Source organism: Lygodium microphyllum, chromosome 13 (genome assembly GCF_053477565.2).
Source record: "Lygodium microphyllum isolate KBCC chromosome 13, Lygodium_microphyllum_v1.1.10, whole genome shotgun sequence".
NCBI classification, from domain to species: domain Eukaryota; kingdom Viridiplantae; phylum Streptophyta; class Polypodiopsida; order Schizaeales; family Lygodiaceae; genus Lygodium; species Lygodium microphyllum.
The window spans coordinates 120882887-120890241 of record NC_141147.1 but is presented as its reverse complement, the minus strand read 5'-3'; positions in this window follow the sequence as shown (position 1 = coordinate 120890241).

Here is a 7355-nt window from a genome sequence, read left to right as displayed (position 1 = left end):
ATAGCTGCTTCTACATGCATTGGGGGGTGAGGCTGTAGCAACGCCTTGCCACTTCAACTTGTGAGTTGTGATGTAGCTATTGGAGTATTAGTTGAACCTTGGGGTGGATAAGGGTGCTCTCCCAGGGAAAAGTGAGGGAGGCATCAAGCCACAGGTGGTGCACCCAAGGCCTAACACCCTCCCTACGCTTAAGGAGCACATGTGTTACCCTATGGAGACAAAGGTGGGAGGCAAACATCACTGATAGTCGTGAGAAGCTGTCAATGAAGGAGAAGGAAAAAGAAGCAAAGTGCATCAAGAGCAGGAAATATCGCTGATAAGAATAGAAGGCACAATAGGGCAAAAGGTAATAAGAAAATCACTTTTGAGGGGCCTTGATGCATGGAGATTTAGGTGTTTGAATGTGGCCAATGCATATGTGTCACATCGATAATTGTGAATACAAGAAATTATGAGTGTTGTACACTTCTCAATACATCATACTGCAATCTATGAGAGCCATCAAGTTGAAATATGATGCAAAACATTTAAGAGGGGTCACATCACCATAAGTTATGGATTCAAGATTAAATTCAATTTGGACACTGTCAACCATCAGAGTTTTGGGATCAAACTAGGAATAATCAAAATTGAATGTGGAAGGGGCCACTTCTAGGTCTTGGGGGCACTCCATAGTGATAAAAAAAGGGTACACCGATCCATTTGCACAACAATGCTACAATCAAGATCCATTGTTTGAATATGGAAGAAGATTGCCCTATAAATCAATAAGGGAAAAATAATTAGATGGGGTTGCATGAAAAATTCAAAGCAAGTTGCTCTATCACATCTTCAATTTGCTAGGAAGCTTGCCCATCTAAGTCTTGAAGACCAAGACCGTATGTCCTTTCTTGAAGTGCCGCTTCTTGGAGAGGTGATCTACCCAGTATTTCTGCCAAAACTAGACTTCTAACAATAGGTCGAAAATCTGAATTTGATCTTCATCTAGCTCTACTAGTCTCTCAATCTAGAATGGGGGGGACTCTTGTGGAAGAAGGCAATCTTCCACAACAATTTGGAGACTAAGAAAAATGAACTCGAAAGGCATGATTGCCTTGATGCCAAAAGTAATCTTGTAAGGGGTAAGGCCTATTACAACCTTGAAGGATGTGCGATAAGCTCGTAATGTTGTTGGGAGCTTTATATCCCAATCATTTCTACGATGCTCTACTAGCTTGGTAAAGATTTTGCATAGGGTTTTATTTGTCAATTCAACTAAGCCATTTTCTTGCGAGTAGTATGGAGAGGATTTCTTATGAATGACCAAGTAGTTCTATGCTTAATGACCTTATTGATAAAGTGAAAACCTCAATCACTTACCAATCTCATTGGGCAACCATAGTGGGTGAAGATATCCTTGAATAAGCACTTAGAAAGCTAAATTATTTGAGAGTGCCCAAGCTTCTACTCACTTAGCATAGTAATTTGTTGAAATGAAAATATATCTATTTTTGTTGTAAGATGCCACCAATTTGATGGGACCCACAAAATCCAATCCCCATTTTTGAAAGGGTTCCAATGGCAAGATTGGATGAAGTGGTAATCGATCCTAAGGAAGGGATTGATCGAGTCATTGTTGGCAACAACCACACTATCAGAAAAGCTTGTGGACATCACCATGCATGGTAGGCCACCATAATCCTACTTGCTCGATTTTCCTAATAGTGATGTCAGCTGCAAAGTGACCTCCTATAATTCCTTGATGAGCTTCTTCCAACATAACTTCTTTCTCCATGGCAAGAACCATGCAATGCAATACTCCAGATAGGGTATGATAGTAAAGCTAGCCCAAGATAGATTCAAAATGTTGACTACAAAGAGCTAGTCATTTACACTAGTCCATCAAAATGTGGTTTGAGACTTGTCCTAAGTCTAAGAAGATTAGTATTTCCTTGTACCAAGTCTAAGCAAGATTAGGTGGATCAAGTTTTAGACTATCAGCTACTATAAAAAAGAGTTGAGTGTTTAGAAAATCATCAACAACTTCTAAAGGAACTTCTATGGACTCTAGTTGGGAGAGGAAATGCACAATGATATGTTGAGCTTCCAATCCATGCACCACTTTATAGTCATACTCCTAGAGCAATAGTATCCATCTAGCCAAGCATCTTGTGACATTTTGCTACTTGACCAAGTAACTAGAGCAGAATGATCCACATGAAAAATAAATGAATGACCAAGTAAATAATGTTGAAACTTCTTAATTGAATAAACCATTCCAAGGCATTCTCATTCAATGAAAAAATAACTTTTTTGAGCAAAGGAGGGTTGTCTACTGGAATAAAAGATGGGTTGGAACCATCCATTAAAATCCTACTACATGATCACACTACCAATTGCAATATCTAATGCATCCACAAATACATGGAATGGTTTGGTCCAATCTAGAGAGATCAGAATTGGGGCCTTTGAAAGTAAAAGCCAAAGACATTAGAATGCAAAATCCATTGCCTCATTCTAGGTGAAGGTTGATTTAGAAACGTGGGCCAACTAATTCAAAGGAATGGCCACATGCTAGGAGTCATAGATGCCATCCATGCTAGCAAACTTGCCTAAGAAATTATACCACAATAGATGGGGAATATAGAACCATGACTTATGTAGTAGTAACCACCTTGTGGGGATTCACAACAATCCCATCTCTTGAAATGACATGGCCCAACAACACACCATCTTTTGTAGCAAAAACATAATTCATGGGATTAAGATTGAGACTTACTTCATGGCATCTCGTAAAGCATAACAAAGATAATGTATGTGTATGAGTATTGTGCCAAAGATGCTAAAGTCATCTAGAAATACTCTCATAAAATTGGTTAAGTAGAGCCTTAACATTTCTTGCATGTCCTATTGGAAAGAGGGCAGCTAAACCACATCATAGTACAAGCAAATACTCCCCATGCCATGATGAAGGTAGTCTTGGGTTGATCTTTAGCAGCAAACCGGAACTAATTGTATCCACTAAAGCCATCCAAAAAAGAATACACTTTATGGCCAGCTACCTCATCTAAGATGTTGTCAAGGTATGGAATGGGAAATGGGTCTAGAATAGTGGTAGCATTTAATTTCATGTAATCCATACAAATCTATAATTTATTGTTCTTCTTTGGGACAATGACAATTGGGAAAATCCATTTTTCCTGATCTACTAGAGCAATAAATCTAACTCGAAGGATCGATCTAGCTCCTCCTTAACCAATTTGGCCATGTGTAGATTCATGCGATACCTCTGCATGCAAACTAGAATAGCATTTGGTTTGAGTGGAATCTAGTAATGATAGAACCTAGGATCTAATCCTTTCATTTATGAATAATCACATGCAAATACATCCTTAAATTTTATTTGGACGACAATGAGCTACTCTTGGAACTCGGGCTATAAGTGAGCAGCATTGATCTTCACTAGCTTAATATCACTAAGATAAACTATGGAAAGTGCATCGTTTGTGACATTAGTCACCTTTTGCATTGTGCTTCAAACTCCCTTTTCTATCTTAGTACTTTTACTACATTCAATTCAGCTAGTATAGCCATAGCTTTAGCCGCTTCTGCTCTTTGGAGCTTGAAATCATGAGTTTTGTACCCTTGGAAATCTAATTCTGTGTAGATACAGGCTTTAGCATAGGATAAAGTGGAAAATGCAGATCCAAGTATTGCTAAACTAATTTGCATGACATCCACAAGACAGAAGGGTTCCAAATGTGCATTTGTTGCTAGGAGAGCAGCTTCCTCATCAACATCCAAGCCATCCACCATGTTGACTATCGAAACTACCACTAGTATGTAAGCTATTGATGGAGGTGGGATTCTATTTAAAAAGATCCTTATTTTGTTGTGATCTTGGAGAATTGTTAGTCGTGATCACAATCCAAGTTATGATTGGCTTGGGCTTACTACTACAACTGGGGTTGTCCAAGAGAAATGCAATAATCCTCTCCCACATGCTCCATATTCAACACCACTAAAGAAATAAAAAATGGAACATTTACTACTTCCATCAATATTGAAACTAAAAAATGGAGCTGGGGTTGTCCAAGAAAAATGCAATAATCCTCTCCCACATGCTCCATATTCAACACCACTAAAGAAATACAAAATGGAACATTTACTACTTCCATCAATATTGAACGAATAATTCCAAGAGGCCATACTCTATTGATTTGCCATGCAAACCAAAGAGAGGGATGGCTTCCAATTAATCAGCTTGTAATCGTGACAAGTGGCCATTGTGATAATGTTGACTCTTGAGCCATTGTCCAGTAAAATATTGTTAATTACTTGACCCTTGTGGAGGCAATCAATCGTCAAGAACCATGGATTGCTTATTGCTTCAAGCATTCCAAGCCGAGCACTAATGGCTACCTCTCACATAGCCGACACGCTATCGATCTCTATGGGTGTAGTGAGTTTACCTCCATGCCTGGTCGAGTTACCTCCTCTCTTGAGCACTCCGATAGCTCCACGATCCAAGTGCAAGCTTCAAGTGAGCTCCATCCTCAAGCTCCATGCTCCAAGCTCCATTGCTACAAGCAAGAGAAGAGAAGAGAAGAGAAAAAGAGAGGAGAAGTTGGAGAGCTTCTCCTCCACGGTCCCTCACCCTCACCCTCACACACTCACTCCCTCACACTCTCACACTCCCTCTCTCAAGCACAAGATCAAGCAAGAAAGAATAAGAATAAGAAGAAGAAGAAGAAGAGAGCCACTTTTGGCCACACATAAGAATGAGATTCTCATTCACTTTTCAAGTTAATATACAAAACCCTAAATCCCTTTTGGGTGGTCATTCCCTTATCCCCTTTTTTACATGGTCGGCATAGGCCCTTTTTCCCATTGTCCTCATATCTTCCTAGCTTCCTTTCCACCGCACATCTACCTTTATAATTTGCACGATGGGAGCCCGTGTCACTCTTAAAATAAATCCTAGTGTGCCATGTACTCTTTTACAAAAGTATTAACTTGTGCTTTTTCTTGTGTGTCTTTCTCCTTGACTTGGGACTATTTTACACTTCTTGTGTTTTCGGATTCTTCTTTGGCACGCCTTCATCACTTTTGCCGTACCCTTGTCTTCTTCTTTAGATTTTCTAGATTTTTCACCTTGTTCGTTTGAGGGTTAACATTACCCCCTCCTAGATGAGTGCCAGTCCCATGGCACTCACCATCGTAAGTAGCAGGCTTTAGCATGCACCGAAGACGTGGGTAGAAGGGACATCTGTCATTTTCCTTGGAGGAGTTTTTGTGGTGGTGCGGATGAGGGTCGTTGGGGACATGTTGTTGGCATGTTGTGGTACAGATATTATGTGAGTGTACGTGCATACTTAGATATTACGTAGTTAGAAGATTGTTAGCCTAGTTCCTCATAGCAATGGGTGGATGAAGCAAGGGTTCGATGGGGTGGAAAAAATTGTCGATGTTGAGGAGAAGTACACTTGAAGGCTTCTTGAGACATCATTTGTGATTCTGACAACACAATGTAGCATAATTGAGCTCATTGACGCCTTAGATTTTGGTAACTGGTGGCTACTTGTATTGTTCGAAGAGTACGGTGTACTTTCCATGGTCTTTCATGCCTTGCTTACCACTATTGATTGCAATGGTACTGAGATGAAGTGTGAAAAAAGAATTGTGCAAATGGGTCAAGGTGACAAGTCTAGACAAGCTCCTAGGTATGTCCTACCCTTGATGTGCCTTGAACAGTTGTGGGGGATGTCTAAAGGGCTAGGGAACTAGGGATGGAGCCAGTCAACCAAGATCACTTGACGTATCTAATTCGAGGACACGTAGGTGTTGTATTGTGATCATGGATGCCTTTCTATTTTTTTCCCTTTTTTTTCTCTCTCTCTTTTTTTTAAATAACATGAATGCAACCATTGCAGTACGTTGAGGAGGCTATTAGCCTTTCATTTGGATTGGGAAATGTCAAGATCCAAAGGATGTGAAAAATGGATATTACAGAGATGATTGTGTTACTAGCCTCGATGCTAGAGGAGCAATTGTTGAGTTGGAGAGATACACTTGAGATTTTGCAAACCTCTTTATAACATGTGAGACATCGGTACAATTGAGGTAGCAATTGTAGTGGGCCGGATGTAGAGTTTGGCCAAGAAAGAGAGAGTAGCCAATGACTATGCTTGGGCCATGCTCAAATACAATGTGTGCTTTCTACAGGGGTGATTTTCTCTTCCCGAAGCGGGGCTTCTGTCATGGCTCTTTGTTCTTGGTATTTCTGTTGCTTTTTTTGTAATGGCTCTTTGTGGGGTTGGTGGTCTTGTGGTGACTTGGACATTGAACACTTTCGTATATAAACTTGTGTTGTCCTGTATCCACTTTGACAATAACTCATGAGAGTACATGCAAGTCATATGCTTCAATCATAATGAATAGGTGTAGCTAAAAAAGACATCACTTATCTAAATCCCATAGTGTTGGTTTCGATGCATATCACCTGCGCTTGATTACCATTACTTGTGTGTGTGCAAGCTTTGCTTTTTTGATATAATCTATATATAGTCACTGTAACGTGCCCGTCCTCAAATCCCGAGACATGTCTTAGTAGTCCATCGAGAGATATATCTAGAAGACGCCGCCTAGCACTCCCAAGGAATGACACGGGGTTTGCCAACTACGGTCTCTCGAGTCTGCCCGCAATGGAACTTATCCTGCCGTTCCCACTAGGATCGACTTGAAGTCCGGGTTCCTAGTCAACATTGTCTAAGGTCGTATACTGACTCTTTCCTAGCATTTCATGTTAACATCTCCTTTGAGAAAAGCTCTCGGCTAACCAAGACCACCCTTCTGTAGGATAGACCCATTCGTCACATCCACCACGCTTCCCTCGAGGGTTGTTTTAGTTATCTAATTACCTACCACGTTATGCTTGACACATAAAAGCAGCTTCCTTAATTACCCCGTTAGTCACAGGTTCCTTTACGTAATTTAGGCCACAGACATGAGGACAAGATAAAACAAGATCAAACACTTCCTTGACTTATCTTTGGATTAATGTGTGTCTCCTGCCCATACAAGAGAATTAAGTGCTCCTTTCTGCCTCCACAGAAAAATCCTTCCGTCTTCCAGCAATAAAACCCGAAGGTTTATCCTTCCAAGATTCTGCCTTGTAACTAGTATCAAGACCTCGAGATCCCATCTTGAGTCACGTAGAACACTTGTGTAGGGCCCGAGGCATTGGGATTTATGGCCAGAGCCCCCACTGGCACCCAAGGGTCCTCTTACACCAAGTGATTTCCACGGCCTCTCGCAGCGGGTTCGGTCTACATTCCTGGTGCGGATTCATAACCCCCTTGGTTAGGGTTTGGCGG